Here is a 15,750-nt window from a genome sequence, read left to right on the forward strand (position 1 = left end):
GGTGGCTCACGCCTGTAATCTCAGCACTTCAGGAGGCTGAGGAAAGACTGCTTGAGCCCAGGAGATCGAGGCTGCCGTAAGCTGCGATCACATCACTGCGCTCTAGCCTGGGTGACAGAACAAGAACCTGTCTCTTAAAAAATAAAACATAAATTAGTCATGGGCAAGAAATAAAATGTTGGTCAATAATTTTAAAAATATTTTCCAAAGTGTCCAGAGTCTCATTCCTCCTTGTCTATTTACCATCTGTATTTGATCTGACTTTGAAAAGGTCTTTGAATAAATTGAAGAGTTTGAAGATGGTGAAGAGAAAAATGTTTTGCCCAACTTTACTGTTTTTTAATTAAACTTTTTGTTTTGAGATAATGGTAAGTTCACATGTAGTTTTCAGAAAAAATACAGGGAGATCCCAGGTACTCCAGTAAGTTGTCCCCAGTGGTAACACTGTGCAAAACTACAGTAGAATAGCACAACCGGGATATTAACATGGATGCAGTGGAGACACAGAACATTCCCAAGACCACAAGCATCTCTCCTGTGGCCCGGTTATAGCCTACCCCACTGTCCACCTGCCCCCACCCCTCCAGAACCCTGACAACCACTAATCTAGCCTCCATTTCTATCATTTTGTCATTTCAAGAATGTTATGTAAATGGAATCATCTAGCACGGGAAACTTTTGGGATTGGCTTCCCCCTCCCTCACTCATGGTTCCCTGAAGATTCAGCCAGATTCTTTAATGTATTGGTGGTTCATTCCTTTTGATTGCTAGGTAGTGCTCTATGATATGGATGTACCACAGTTTAACCATTCACTTGCTGAAGGACAACTGGGTTATTTCCAGTTTTTGTCTCTTATGAATCAAGTTGCTATAAACATCCATGTATAGGTTGTTGTGTAAACAACAGTCTTCATCTCTCTGGGATCAGTGTCCAAAAGTGTAATTGCTAGGTCATATGATAGTGCGTGTGTGTGTGTGTGTGTGTGTGTCTGTGTCTGTGTTTAAGAAACTGCCAAACTGTTTCAAACTGTTTTCCGAGTGGCTGTAGCAGCTTATGTTCCCACCAGCTCTGCGTGAGTGGTCAACTGTCTCTGCATCCTTGCCAGCTTTTGGTGTCCTTTTTTTTTTTTGTAGCCATTTTAACAGGTATACAGTGATGCCAAGTGATTTTACTTTACACTTCTCTAATGACTAACTTATTGAAGATCTTTTCATACGTTTATTTGCCATCAGTAAAATGTCTGTTTATGTCTCTTGCCAGTTTTCTAATTGGATTTTTGGTTTTTACTGTGGGGTTTTCAGTTCCTTTTATGTTCTAGATATTATTTCTTTGCTGTATATGTGTTTTGCAAATATTTTCTCCCACCCTCTGATTTGCTTTTTCCCAATCTTTTCAGGATCACTGGCAAAGCAAGCAAAAGTTTTGGTTTTGATGAAGTTCAATTTTCAATTTTTCCTTTCATGTCCTGTGCTTTTGGTATTGTCTATTTGCTTAGTCCTAGATCTTGAAGATTTCCTTAAGTTTTTTTTCTAAAAATTTGCACATCTACATTTTACATTCAAGTCTATGATTCATTTATTTTGTATAAGATATGAGAATAGATCAAGGTACATTGTTTTTGCCTACCAACATCCAATTGCTCCAAAAATCAGTTGGGCATATTTATGGGGGTCTTAATTTTTAGTTCACTATTCTGTTCTGTTTATTTACACATCTATCCCTTTGCCAATACCACAGCCTTGATTACTGTAGCTATATAAAGTCTTGAAACTGGGTAGACTGATTCTTCTCACTTTAATCTTCATTTTAAAAACTGTTATTATTATTTCTGTTTTTTGCTTTTTCATAGAAATTTTACAGTGATCTTACCTGTATGAATAAATATTGTTCTGGGCTTTTGATAGGAATCTTAACAGATCTGCACATCAATTTCGGGAGAATAAATATCTTTACTCTGTTGAGTCTTTCAATCTATGAACATAGAATGTCTTTCCATTTATCTAGATCTTGATTTCTTCATCAGCATTCTGTAGTTGTCAGCACATATAAATGTTTTCTAGATTTACACTAAGTATTTCATTTTTTGAGTGGTTGTAAATGGTGCTTTCTATCTTAATTTTTGGTGTCCATGTATTCATTACCAGTGTATGGAAATACAATTTATTCTTTATCTTGTTGAATTCACTTATTCACCCAAATATCACATCTTATAGAAAATTAGCTCAAAATGAGTCACGAACTTACATGTAAAAGGTAGATGTGTAAATTTTTAGAAAAAGAAAATTACAGAAATCTTCAGAATTTAGGGCTAAGCCTAAAGAGTTCTTTGACTTGATACCAAAAGCACAGCATATACAAGGAAAATGGAAAAATCGGAATTCATCAAAACTAAAACTTTTGCTTTGCAAAAGATCCTGAAAAGAGAAAAAAAAATTATGGCATGGAAGAAAATATTTGCAAACACATATACAAAAAACTATGAAGGTTTTTTGGTTATGTTTTTTGTTTTTGCTTTTAAATTACTTGAAATTTTCTTTGCAGAAAGTCACGTCAGCTGTAAATAAGAGCAGGTTTATTGCTTCCTTTTCAATCTGTATGTCTTCTTTTCTACTTTATGTCTTATTCTGGGGACTAGAACTTCTTGTACTGTGTTGAATAAGAGTGATGAGAGTAGGTGTGCTTGATTTGTTTCTTGTCTTGGGGGAAAATTCAGCCTTTCAACGTTGACTACTATATTTACTGTAGGTGTTTTGTAGATGTCCTTTAATCAAGTTGAAGAAGTTCTGTATATGTTCTGAAAATTTTCTTTTTTATTTTAGATATTTTTATTTCTCCTAATTTGTTATTTATCAGGAGTGACTGAAATAAAAAATATAATTGAGTCCTATCATCATTATCATGGAAATGGCTTTAAGAGAAAACTGATCAGATGAATACTATTGCCTCCCATTTTCAACCAGGAAACAGTTGCCACTGATAAATTGACAGTCAGGAGTCTGTCAAGAATGCTCAAGATATATTATACAATACAACATGCCTGTTCACAGGGGGAAGCATTCTAGGAAATAACTTATGTGTACTTCTGATTTCATTATACAAGTCAAGCACAAACGTACCACCCATGCCTCTGAGAACATTGGACCATGCACCCTTGAAAAAAGCTCTGCCTCCTTCATCACGAGCAATCTTCCTCCAGCAGTGAAGCGTGCCTGTGTACATGATGTCAGTTGCACCCTGACTGCATCATCATTCCATGGTGAACAGTGTCAAATGGATAGAAAGTCAACCCAGCAATGGCAGTGATGGACTGTGCGATTATCCAGCTGATGACATGTGAGTGTTCCTGGAATCTGGAAGCATTCTCCTTGCAGTGTCATAGACACCAAAGTAGGCAGCTCGGTAGATGATAATACCCTGCACAGACACGTTAGAGCCTTGGTACAGGCCTTTAATCCCATCAGATTCGTAGATCTTAACCAGGCAGTCACCAAGGCCTCAGAATTCCCTTTCAGCTCTAGCTTTACCCACATCAGCTGCTAGACGGGTATGGGCAAAATCAGGAGGGTACACAAAACATAAAGATATGGCCCCAGGGTCACCGCCTGATGCCAGACTCCCTGCAAAATTGTGCCAAAACTGGATCCTCTTGTCCACACCCCCCAGGAAGATCTGCTTGTATTTATCTTTGAAGGCAAAGACGAGAGCGTGGGTAGGGAAGTATCTGATGACATCGGCCAGGTTACCATGCCAGAAGGACAGGACTCCTCCTCCTTGGGAATATCGACCATGCAGTCTACAATGCCCTTGTATTGCTTATCTGCGGTGATCTGCCTGCTGGCACTCTGCACCTGCAGCAGCAGCTTGACCCCTCCGTGGGCGCTACCGCCGTCTTGGAGATGGCTGCGGTCACTCCACCTGCCAGGAAGTCCTTGGCAAGGACACAGCGGCATCTGTCATGTTGAAAGGAAGAGGAGGCAGGCGGCTGCGGGACGGGACTGGGCGGGAACCGGCTTTGACTCTGGGGCTGGAGGGCAGAAATTTTCATTATGAATGAATACAAAAATGCTATAAACTGTTTATTCTGCCTTGATTTGATATAATGTTATTTTTCTTTTTTAGTCTATATTAATATGGTGGATAATTACTGATTGACTTTTGAATATTGAACCAGCCTTGCGTCCCTGGAATAAACCCTCTTTGATCATAGTCTATAATTTGTTTCGTATGTATTTTTTTCTTTTTCTTTTATTTTCGAGACAGAGTCTTGCTCTGTTGCCCAGGCTGGAGTGTAGTGGTGCGATCTCAGCTCAGTGCAACCTCCACCTCCTGGGTTCAAGCAATTCTCCTGCCTCAGCCTCCAAAGTAGCTGGGATTACAGGCCCGCACCAGCACACCCCACTAATTTTTTTTTTTTTTTTTTGTATTTTTAATAGAGACAGAGTTTCACCATGTTGGCTGGGCTGGTCTCGAATACCTGACCTCAAGTGATCCGCTTGCCTCCACCTCCCAAAGTGTTGGGATTACAGACGTGAGCCACTGCACCCGGACTGTTTCCTATATTGTTGAATTCTAATTGCTATTATTTTGTTAAGGATTTTTGCTTGTATACTTATGAGGAATATTCATGTGTAGTTTTCTTTTTTCTCTGCCTTCATCTGGTTTTGGTATCACAGTAATACTCGTTTCATAAAATAAATGGAAAAGTATTCCTTCTTGTCTTATTTGCTGAAAGAGATTGTGTAGAATTTTTGGTAATTCTCTTTTAATGTTTGATAGAATTTTCCAGTGCAACCATCTGTGCCTGGGAATTTCTTTTTTGTAATTTTTTAAAAGTATGAATTCAATTTTCTTAATAGTTGCATTTTGTTTTATATTGGGTGTTGGGGTCGTGTGGGGTTTTTTGTGTGGAATTAGTCCATTTTTGTCTACGTTGTCAAATTTATGTAAATAGGGCTATTTGTAATGGCCTTTTATTATCTTTTTGATGTCTCAAGAGTCTGTAGTGGTAGTCCATGTTTCCTTCTTAATAGTAATATTTTGCTTCCCCTTTCTTTTTGTCTTTGTCTATTTTGCTAGAGGTTTATCGCTTGTGTTGGTCTTTTCAAATAACCAGTTCTTTGATTAGTTTCTCTGTTCTTTTATGTTTTCAATTTTACTGATTTTTCTTTATACTATTTGATTCCTTCAGCTTGCTTTACTAATTTGAGACTTTTTCTCTTTACTAATATATTAATATTATTAGGTTGGTGCAAAAATATTTGTGGTTTTTGCCATTGAAAGTAATGTTAAAATTTTTTTTTTTCTCAGCGTTCCTTTAGCAATGTCCCACAAATTTTGGTCTGTTGTGTTTTCATTTAGTTCTATCTATTTTTAAATTTTGCTTTAAGACTTTCTCTTCAACCCATAAATTATTTAGAAGTGTATTGTTTAGTTTCCAAGTGTTTGGAGAGCTTCCTTTATCTCTCTGTTTTTTATTTCTAGTGATTGCATTGTGGTCAGAGAACATCCTCTGCATAATCCAAATTATTTAAAATTTGTTGAGTTTTTTCTTATGGCCAAAGATATGGTCTATCCTTGTGTATGCTCCAAACAAACCTTGTGTAGGGTTTGTTCTCTTGGGAAGAATGTATACTGCTGTCATTGGGTGCAGTGTTCTGTACATGTAAATTAGACCCTGTTGGTTGGTGATATTGTTAAATTCTTCTATATTCCCACTGATTTTCTGTCTAGTTGTTCTCCCAACTGTTGAGAGAAGGGAATTGAAGTCTCCAACTATAATTGTGGATACTTCTATTTCTCCTTTCAGTTCTGTCAGTTTTTGAATCACACATTTTGCAGCTTTATTGTTTGGTGCATTCAAAATTAGTATTGCTGAGCGTGAGCGACGCAGAAGACGGGTGATTTCTGCATTTCCATCTGAGGTACGGGGTTCATCTCACTAGGGAGTGCCAGACAGTGGGCGCAGGTCAGTGGGTGCGCGCACCGTGCGCGAGCCGAAGAAGGGCGAGGCATTGCCTCACTCGGGAAGCGCAAGGGGTCAGGGAGTTCTCTTTCCTAGTCAAAGAAAGGGGTGACAGACGGCACCTGGAAAATCAGGTCACTCCCACCCGAATACTGTGCTTTTCCGAGGGGCTTAGGAAACGGTGCCCCAGCAGAGTATAGCCCGCACCTGGCTCAGAGGGTCCTACGCCCACGGAGTCTCGCTGATTGCTAGCACAGCAGTCTGAGATCAAACAGCAAGGTGGCAGTGAGGCTGGGGGAGGGGCGCCCGCCATTGCCCAGGCTCGCTTAGGTAAACAAAGCAGCCTGGAAGCTTGAACAGGGTGGAGCCCACCACAGCTCAAGGAGGCCTGCCTGCCTCTGTAGGCTCCACCTCTGGGGGCAGGGCACAGACAAACAAAAAGACAGCAGTAACCTCTGCAGACTTAAATGTCCCTGTCTGACAGCTTTGAAGAGAGCAGTGGTTCTCCTAGCACTCAGCTGGAGATCTGAGAACAGGCAGACTGCCTCCTCAAGTGGGTCCCTGACCCCTGACCCCTGAGCAGCCTAACTGGGAGGCACCCCCCAGCAGGGGCAGACTGACACCTCACACTGCCGGCCGGGTACTCCAACAGACCTGCAGCTGAGGGTCCTGTCTGTTAGAAGGAAAACTAACAAACAGAAAGGACATCCACACCAAAAACCCATCTGTACATCACCATCATCAAAGACCAAAAGTAGATAAAACCACAAAGATGGGGAAAAAACAGAGCAGAAAAACTGGAAACTCTAAAAAGCAGAGCGCCTCTCCTCCTCCAAAGGAACGCAGTTCCTCATCAGCAACGGATCACAGCTGGATGGAGAATGACTTTGACAAGCTGAGAGAAGAAGGCTTCAGACGATCAAATTACTCCGACCTACGGGAGGATATTCAAACCAAAGGCAAAGAAGTTGAAAACTTTGAAAAAAATTTGGAAGAATGTATAACTAGAATAACCAATACAGAGAAGTGCTTAAAGGAGCTGATGGAGCTGAAAACCAAGGCTCGAGAACTACGTGAAGAATGCAGAAGCCTCAGGAGCTGATGCGATCAAATGGAAGAAAGGGTATCAGCCATGGAAGATGAAATGAATGAAATGAAGTGAGAAGGGAAGTTTAGAGAAAAAAGAATAAAAAGAAACGAGCAAAGCCTCCAAGAAATATGGGACTATGTGAAAAGACCAAATCTACGTCTGATTTGGTGTACCTGAAAGTGACGGGGAGAATGGAACCAAGTTGGAAAACACTCTGCAGGATATTATCCAGGAGAACTTCCCCAATCTAGTAAGGTGGGCCAACATTCAGATTCAGGAAATACAGAGAACACCACAAAGATACTCCTCGAGAATAGCAACTCCAAGACACATAATTGTGAGATTCACCAAAGTTGAAATGAAGGAAAAAATGTTAAGGGCATCCAGAGAGAAAGGTCGGGTTACCCTCAAAGGGAAGCCCATCAGACTAACAACAGATCTCTCAGCAGAAACTCTACAAGCCAGAAGAGAGTGGGGGCCAATATTCAGCATTCTTAAAGAAAAGAATTTTCAACCCAGAATTTCATATCCAGCCAAACTAAGCTTCATAAGTGAAGGAGAAATAAAATACTTTACAGACAAGCAAATGCTGAGAGATTTTGTCACCACCAGGCCTGCCCTAAAAGAGCTCCTGAAGGAAGCGCTAAACATGGAAAGGCACAACCGGTACCAGCCGCTGCAAAATCATGCCAAAATGTAAAGACCATCGAGACTAGGAAGAGACTGCATCAACTAACGAGCAAAATAACCAGCTAACATCATAATGACAGGATCAAATTCACACATAACAATATTAACGTTAAGTGTAAATGGACTAAATGCTCCAATTAAAAGACACAGACTGGCAAATTGGATAGAGTCAAGACCCATCAGTGTGCTGTATTCAGGAAACCTATCTCACGTGCAGAGACACACACAGGCTCAAAATAAAAGGATGGAGGAAGATCTACCAAGCAAATGGAAAGCAAAAAAAGGCAGGGGTTGCAATCCTAGTCTCTGATAAAACAGACTTTAAATCAACAAAGATCAAAAGAGACAAAGAAGGCCATTACATAATGGTAAAGGGATCAATTCAAATATATATGCACCCAATACAGGAGCACCCAGATTCATAAAGCAAGTCCTGAGTGACCTACAAAGAGACTTAGACTCCCACACATTAATAATGGGAGACTTTAACACCACACTGTCAACATTAGACAGATCAATGAGACAGAAAGTCAACAAGGATACCCAGGAATTGAACTCAGCTCTGCACCAAGCGGACCTAATAGACATCTACAGAACTCTCCACCCCAAATCAACAGAATATACATTTTTTTCAGCACCACACCACACCTATTCCAAAATTGACCACATACTTGGAAGTAAAGCTCTCCTCAGTAAATGTAAAAGAACAGAAATTATAACAAACTATCTCTCAGATCACAGTGCAATCAAGCTAGAACACAGGATTAAGAATCTCACTCAAAACCACTCAACTACATGGAAACTGAACAACCTGCTCCTGAATGACTACTGGGTACATAACAAAATGAAGGCAGAAATAAAGATGTTCTTTGAAAGCAACGAGAACCAAGACACAACATACCAGAATCTCTGGGATGCATTCAAAGCAGTGTGTAGAGGGAAATTTATAGCACTAAATGCCCACAAAAGAAAGCAGGAAAGATCCAAAACTGACACCCTAACATCACAATTAAAAGAACTAGAAAAGCAAGAGCAAACACATTCAAAAGTTAGCAGAAGGCAAGAAATAACTAAAATTGGAGCAGAACTGAAGGAAATAGAGACACAAAAAACCCTTCAAAAAATTAATGAATCCAGGAGCTGGTTTTTTGAAAGGATCAACAAAATTGATAGACTGCTAGCAAGATTAATAAAGAAAAAAAGAGAGAAGAATGAAATAGATGCAATAAAGAATGATAAAGGGGATATCACCACCGATCCCACAGAAATACAAACTACCATCAGAGAATACTACAAACACCTCTACACAAATAAACTAGAAAATCTAGAAGAAATGGATAAATTCCTTGACACATACACTCTGCCAAGACTAAACCAAGAAGAAGTTGAATCTCTGAATAGACCAATAACAGGAGCTGAAATTGTGGCAATAATCAATAGCTTACCAACCAAAGAAAGTCCAGGACCAGATGGATTCACAGCCGAATTCTACCAGAGGTACAAGGAGGAACTGGTACCATTCCTTCTGAAATTATTCCAATCAGTAGAAAAAGAGGGAATCCTCCCTAACTCATTTTATGAGGCCAGCATCATCCTGATACCAAAGCTGGTCAGAGACACAACAAAAAAAGAGAATTTTAGACCAATATCCTTGATGAACATTGATGCAAAAATCCTCAATAAAATACTGGCAAACCAAATCCAGCAGCACATCAAAAAGCTTATCCACCATGATCAAGTGGGCTTCATCCCTGGGATGCAAGGCTGGTTCAATATACGCAAATCAATAAATGTAATCCAGCATATAAACAGAACCAAAGACAAAAACCACATGATTATCTCAATAGATGCAGAAAAGGCCTTTGACAAAATTCAACAGCCCTTCAGGCTAAAAACTCTCAATAAATTAGGTATTGATGGGACGTATCTCAAAATAATAAGAGCTATCTACGACAAACCCACAGCCAATATCATACTGAATGGGTAAAAACTGGAAGCATTCCCTTTGAAAACTGGCACAAGACAGGGATGCCCTCTCTCACCACTCCTATTCAACATAGTGTTGGAAGTTCTGGCCAGGGCAATTAGGCAGGAGAAGGAAATCAAGGGTATTCAATTAGGAAAAGAGGAAGTCAAATTGTCCCTGTTTGCAGACGACATAATTGTATATCTAGAAAACCCCATCGTCTCAGCCCAAAATCTCCTTAAGCTGATAAGCAACTTCGGCAAAGTCTCAGGATACAAAATCAATGTACAAAAATCACAAGCATTCTTATACACCAAAAACAGACAAACAGAGAGCCAAATCATGAATGAACTCCCATTCACAATTGCTTCAAAGAGAATCAAATACCTAGGAATCCAACTTACAAGGGATGTGAAGGACCTCTTCAAAGAGAACTACAAACCACTGCTCAAGGAAATAAAAGAGGATACAAACAAATGGAAGAACATTCCATGCTCATGGGTAGGAAGAATCAATATCATGAAAATGGCCATACTGCCCAAGGTAATTTACAGATTCAATGCCATCCCCATCAAGCTACCAATGACTTTCTTCGCAGAATTGGAAAAAACTACTTCAAAGTTCATATGGAACCAAAAAAGAGCCCTCATCGCCAAGTCAATCCTAAGCCAAAAGAACAAAGCTGGAGGCATCACACTACCTGACTTCAAACTATACTACAAGGCTACAGTAACCAAAACAGCATGGTACTGGTACCAAAACAGAGATATAGATCAATGGAACAGAACAGAGCCCTCAGAAATAACGCCACATATCTACAACTATCTGATCTTTGACAAACCTGAGAAAAATAAGCAATGGGGAAAGGATTCCCTATTTCATAAATGGTGCTGGGAAAACTGGCTAGCCATATGGAGAAAGCTGAAACTGGATCCCTTCCTTACACCTTATACAAAAATCAATTCAAGATGGATTAAAGACTTAAACGTTAGACCTAAAACCATAAAAACCCTAGAAGAAAACCTAGGCATTACCATTCAGGACATAGGCATGGGCAAGGACTTCATGTCTAAAACACCAAAAGCAATGGCAACAAAAGCCAAAATTGACAAATGGGATCTAATTAAACTCAAGAGCTTCTGCACGGCAAAAGAAACTACCATCAGAGTGAACAGGCAACCTACAGAATGGGAGAAAATTTTTGCAACCTACTCATCTGACAAAGGGCTGATATCCAGAATCTACAATGAACTCAAACAAATTTACAAGAAAAAAACAAACAACCCCATCAAAAAGTGGGCAAAGAACATGAACAGACACTTCTCAAAAGAAGATATTCATGCAGCCAAAAAACACATGAAAAAATGCTCACCATCACTGGCCATCAGAGGAATGCAAATCAAAACCACAATGAGATACCGTCTCACAACAGTTAGAATGGCAATCATTAAAAAGTCAGGAAACAACAGGTGCTGGAGAGGATGTGGAGAAATAGGAACACTTTTATACTGTTGGTGGGACTGTAAACTAGTTCAACCCTTGTGGAAGTCAGTGTGGCGATTCCTCAGGGATCTAGAACTAGAAATTCCATTTGACCCAGCCATCCCATTACTGGGTATATACCCAAAGGACTATAAATCGTGCTGCTATAAAGACACATGCACATGTATGTTTATTGCGGCGTTATTCACAATAGCAAAGACTTGGAACCAACCCAAATGTCCAACAATGATAGACTGGATTAAGAAAATGTGGCACATATACACCATGGAATACTATGCAGCCATAAAAAATGATGAGTTCATGTCCTTTGTAGGGACATGGATGAAATTGGAAATCATCATTCTCAGTAAACTATCGCAAGAACAAAAAACCAAACACCACATATTCTCACTCATAGGCGGGAATTGAACAATGAGAACACATGGACACAGGAAGGGGATCATCACACTCTGGGGACTGTTGTGGGGTGGGGGGAGGTGGGAGGGTTGGCATTGGGAGATATACCTAATGCTAGATGACGAGTTAGTGGGTGCAGTGCACCAGCATGGCACATGTATACATATGTAACTAACCTGCACATTGCACACATGTACCCTAAAACCTAAAGTATAATAATAATAAATGTTAAAAAAAGAAATAATAAATAAGATTCATATAATAAAAAAATTAAAAAAATAATTCAGCTCTGTAGGAAAAAAAAACAAAATTAGTATTGCTATATCTTCTTGCTGAAAGACATTTATAATTTATCATTATAAAATGTCCTTCTTTGTCTCTGGTAATTTTCTTTGCTCTGAGGTTTGTTTCATCTAATATTTGTATAGCCAATCCTTTTTTCCCTTTGATTAATGTTTGTTTGATATATCTTTCTTCATTCTTTTACTTTCAACCTGCTTGTGCCATATTTGAAATGAGTTTCTTAAAGAACACATGTATTTGGGCCATGTTTCTTAATATACTCTACCAATCTCTATATTTTAATTGTTGTATTTAGATCATTTGTATTCAATGTGATGATTGATATGTTAAGGTTTAGAACTACCAGTTTATATTTCGTTTTCCCCTTGTTCTGTTTTTTTGTTTTGTTTTGTTTTGCACTCTGTTTGCTTTTTCATGATTTTTTATGAGTTTTTGAACATTTTTTAGAATTCCATTTTGATTTGTCTATGATGTTTTTTAGTGTTTCTCTTTGTATAGCCTATTTAGTGGTTGTTTTAGGTATTATAATATACACATAACATTAGAATCTACTGATGCGATTATTTCATCAGTTTGAGTGAAGTATAAAAACCTTATCTTCCTTTATGTCCCTGTATTCCCTTAATTTTTTAGTTTTGTTTGTTATTTATACTTATTTTTTGAGATAGAGTCTCACTCTGTCACCCAGGCTAGTCTAGTGTGCAGTGGTGCAATCTCAGCTCTCTGCAACCTCCACCTCCTGGGTTTAAGTGATTCTCCTGCCTCAGCCTCCTGAGTAGCTGGGACTACAGGCACACACCACTACGCCTGGCTAATTTTTGTATTTTTAGTAGTGATGGGGTTTTACCATATTGGTTAGGCTGGTCTTAAACTCTTGACCTCATGATCCACCCGCCTTGGACTCCCAAAGTGCTGGGATTACAGGTGTGAGCCACTGTCCCCAGTCTCCCCCAGTTTTTTAATATAGTTTTAAACATTTTCTCTATGTATATTTACAGCCATATCAAAGTAGTTCTATATTTTTTGTTGTTATTGAGATGGAGTCTCACTCTGTCTCCCAGGCTGGAGTGCAGTGGCACAATCTCAGCTCACTGCAACCTCCCCCTACTGTGTTCAAGTGATTGTCCTACTTCAGCCTCCTGAGTAGCTAGGGTTACAGGCTTGTGCCACCATACCAAGCTAATTTTTGTATTTTTTGTAGAGACAGTGTTATGCCATGTTGGCCAGGCTGGTCATCTCAAACTCCTGACCTCAGGTGACCTGCCCACCTTGGCCTCCCAAAGTGCTGGGATTACAGGCATGAGTCACCATGCCCAGCCAGTTCTATAATTTTTGTTTCAGCTGTCAAACATAATTTAGACAACTCAAGAGTAGAAGGAAAGCCTATTGTATTTCCCCATATATTCACTTCCAGTGTCCTTTTTTCCTTTTGGATGTTCCGTGGTCTTTTTGTGTTGCTGTTTTGTTTTGGGGTTTTTTTTGGCTTTTCCTTTTGTCTAAGAGAAGCTCCTTTAGCTATCCTTTAAAAGTTGATCTACTAGCAACAAATTCTCTTTATTTTCATTAACCTGAGATTGTCTTGATTTCAGTTTATTGCTGAAGGATATTTTGATTGGGTATAAGATTCTGGGTTGACAATTCTCTTCTTCCAGCAGTTGAAAAATATGCCACTTCCTTCTGCCTTCTATGGTTTCTGATAAGAAACCTTTTTAATGTGATAATTTCCCTAAAAGTAAAGTGTTGTTTTTCTCTGACTGCTTTTTAGATGTCTCCTTTTCTTCATATTTTTACATTTTAATTACAATTTGACTTGGTGTGGATTTGTTTAGGGTTTGTTCATCTTCTTGAACTGATAGATTTATGTCTTTTGCAAAATTTAGAAAGTTTTTAGCCACTATTTCTTCAAATATTTTTCAGCTCTTCTATGTTTCTCCTCTCTTCCATGACTCAAATAACAATTATGTTAGTTCTTTTGTTATAGGGCTCTCTTGGAGACTGTTTGCATTTTCTTTTCAGTCACTTTCTCTCTGTTGTTCAGATTGAGTAATTTCTATCATCTTATTTACCAGTTTACTGATGTATTTTCTCTGTTCCCTCCATTCTGCTACTGGGCTCATCCACTGAGCTTCATATTCTGGTTATTTTATTTTTCAGTTCTAATATTTTCATTTGATGCTTCTTTATATCTTCAACTTATTTGCTAAGATTTTATAATTTTGCTAACTACCTCTATTTTAATTTATTTCAAGTGTGTTTGCAATTGCTTGTTGAAGCATTTTTATCATGCTGCATTAAAATTTTTGTCAGATAATTTTAATATCTCTGTCATCTTGGTGTTGGCATCTATAGGGTCTCTTTTTTCATTTAGTTTGCGATCCCCCTAGTCTTTCATATGACAAATTACTTTCAATTAAAACATGGACGTTTTTGTATTATGCTATGAGCTTGTGGATTTTGTTTAAGCCTTCTGTCTTAACTGGCTTTTCCTGACACTATTCTGGCAGAAAAAATGTGGAGTGTGCTGTCTAGTTACTGCCAAGTGAAGGTAGAAGTCCCAGGTTCCTCACTTGGTCTTCATTGGCATCTGAGAGGGGGTTTCTTGTAATTCTGAGTGGGGCTAGAAGTTCTAGCTCTATGACTGATCTCCGCTGACATCACAGTGATCTCATTACACCTGGATGATGGGTAAAGTCCTGACTTTCCACTAGGCTTCCTCTGATGCCACCCAAATGTGGGGGTTCTTAGAGGAGTGAGAAATCTCATGATTGCTGAGTATGGGTGGAAGTCAGTTTGCTTGCATGGTCTCCATTGACAATGGGAGGAAGGGTGGAATGAGGTAACACTCCTGTTACTGACTAGTTATTATGAAAGTCTCAGCTCCCTACTTGGCCTTCTGCGATACCACCCTGGCATTGTGTTGAACTTTGGTGAAGTTTCACAGAGGTGGAAGTCTAGGTGCCCCTATGCAGCCTTTGCTGGCCTAGGTGGGGATAAGGCCAATTTTTTTCTGTGATGTCTGCTTTGAGTTGAGGCTTTAGAGGCTCACCTGATTTTATCACAGTGCTTTGTCTTATTGCACTTTGCAGATTTTTTTTTTTTTTTTTTTTTTTTTTACAAATTGAAGGTTTGTGGCAGTCCTAGGTCGAACAACTCCATCAGCACTGTTTTCCAATAGCATGTGCTCATTTTGTGTTTTTGTTACATTTGGGTAATTCTTGCAGTATTTTGAACTCTTTGATTAATATTATAACTGTTATGTTGATCTATTGTCAGTGATTTTTGATGATACTATTGTAATTGTTTTGGAGCAACATGAACCATGCCCATATAAGACAGCAAAATTAATAGATAAATGTTGTGCATCTTCTGACATCTCCACTGACCAGCACTTCTCCCAGCTCTCCCTTTTCCCAGGCCTTCCTATTTCCTACTAATAATCTTACAGTGACCTCTAAATGTTCAAGTGAAAGAAAGAGTCACACATCTCTCACTTTAAATCAAAAGCAAGACATAATTAAGCTTACTGAGGACAGCATGTCAAAAGCTGACATTGGCTTAAAGCTAGGTCACTTGCACCAAACAGTCAGCCAAGTTGTGAATGCAAAGGAAAAGTTCTTGACAGAAATGAAAGTGCTATTCCAGTGAACGTATGAATGATAAAACAGTCTGGATAAAAGATCAAACCAGCCACAACATTCCCTTAAGCCAAAGCCTAATCCAGAGAAAGGCTGTAACTCTCTTTGATTCTATGAAGGCTGAGAGAGCTGAGGAAGCTGCAGAAGAAAAATATGAAGTTAGCAGAGGTTGGATCATGAGGTTTAAGGAAAGAAGTGATCTCC

General features: G+C 39.0%; 1 long non-coding RNA gene and 1 pseudogene across 1 annotated transcript in view; both read right to left on the bottom strand.

The window, feature by feature from the left end:
* LOC134739497 (uncharacterized) overlaps positions 1–15,750 on the bottom strand; it is a 243,588-nt gene that overhangs the window by 42,867 nt on the left and 184,971 nt on the right. The gene's annotated exons all lie outside the window — the stretch shown is intronic.
* On the bottom strand, positions 3,011–3,958 carry LOC129034640 (ADP/ATP translocase 2-like; annotated as a pseudogene).

The sequence above is a fragment of the Pongo pygmaeus genome, chromosome 3, assembly GCF_028885625.2.
Source record: "Pongo pygmaeus isolate AG05252 chromosome 3, NHGRI_mPonPyg2-v2.0_pri, whole genome shotgun sequence".
Classification (NCBI taxonomy): domain Eukaryota; kingdom Metazoa; phylum Chordata; class Mammalia; order Primates; family Hominidae; genus Pongo; species Pongo pygmaeus.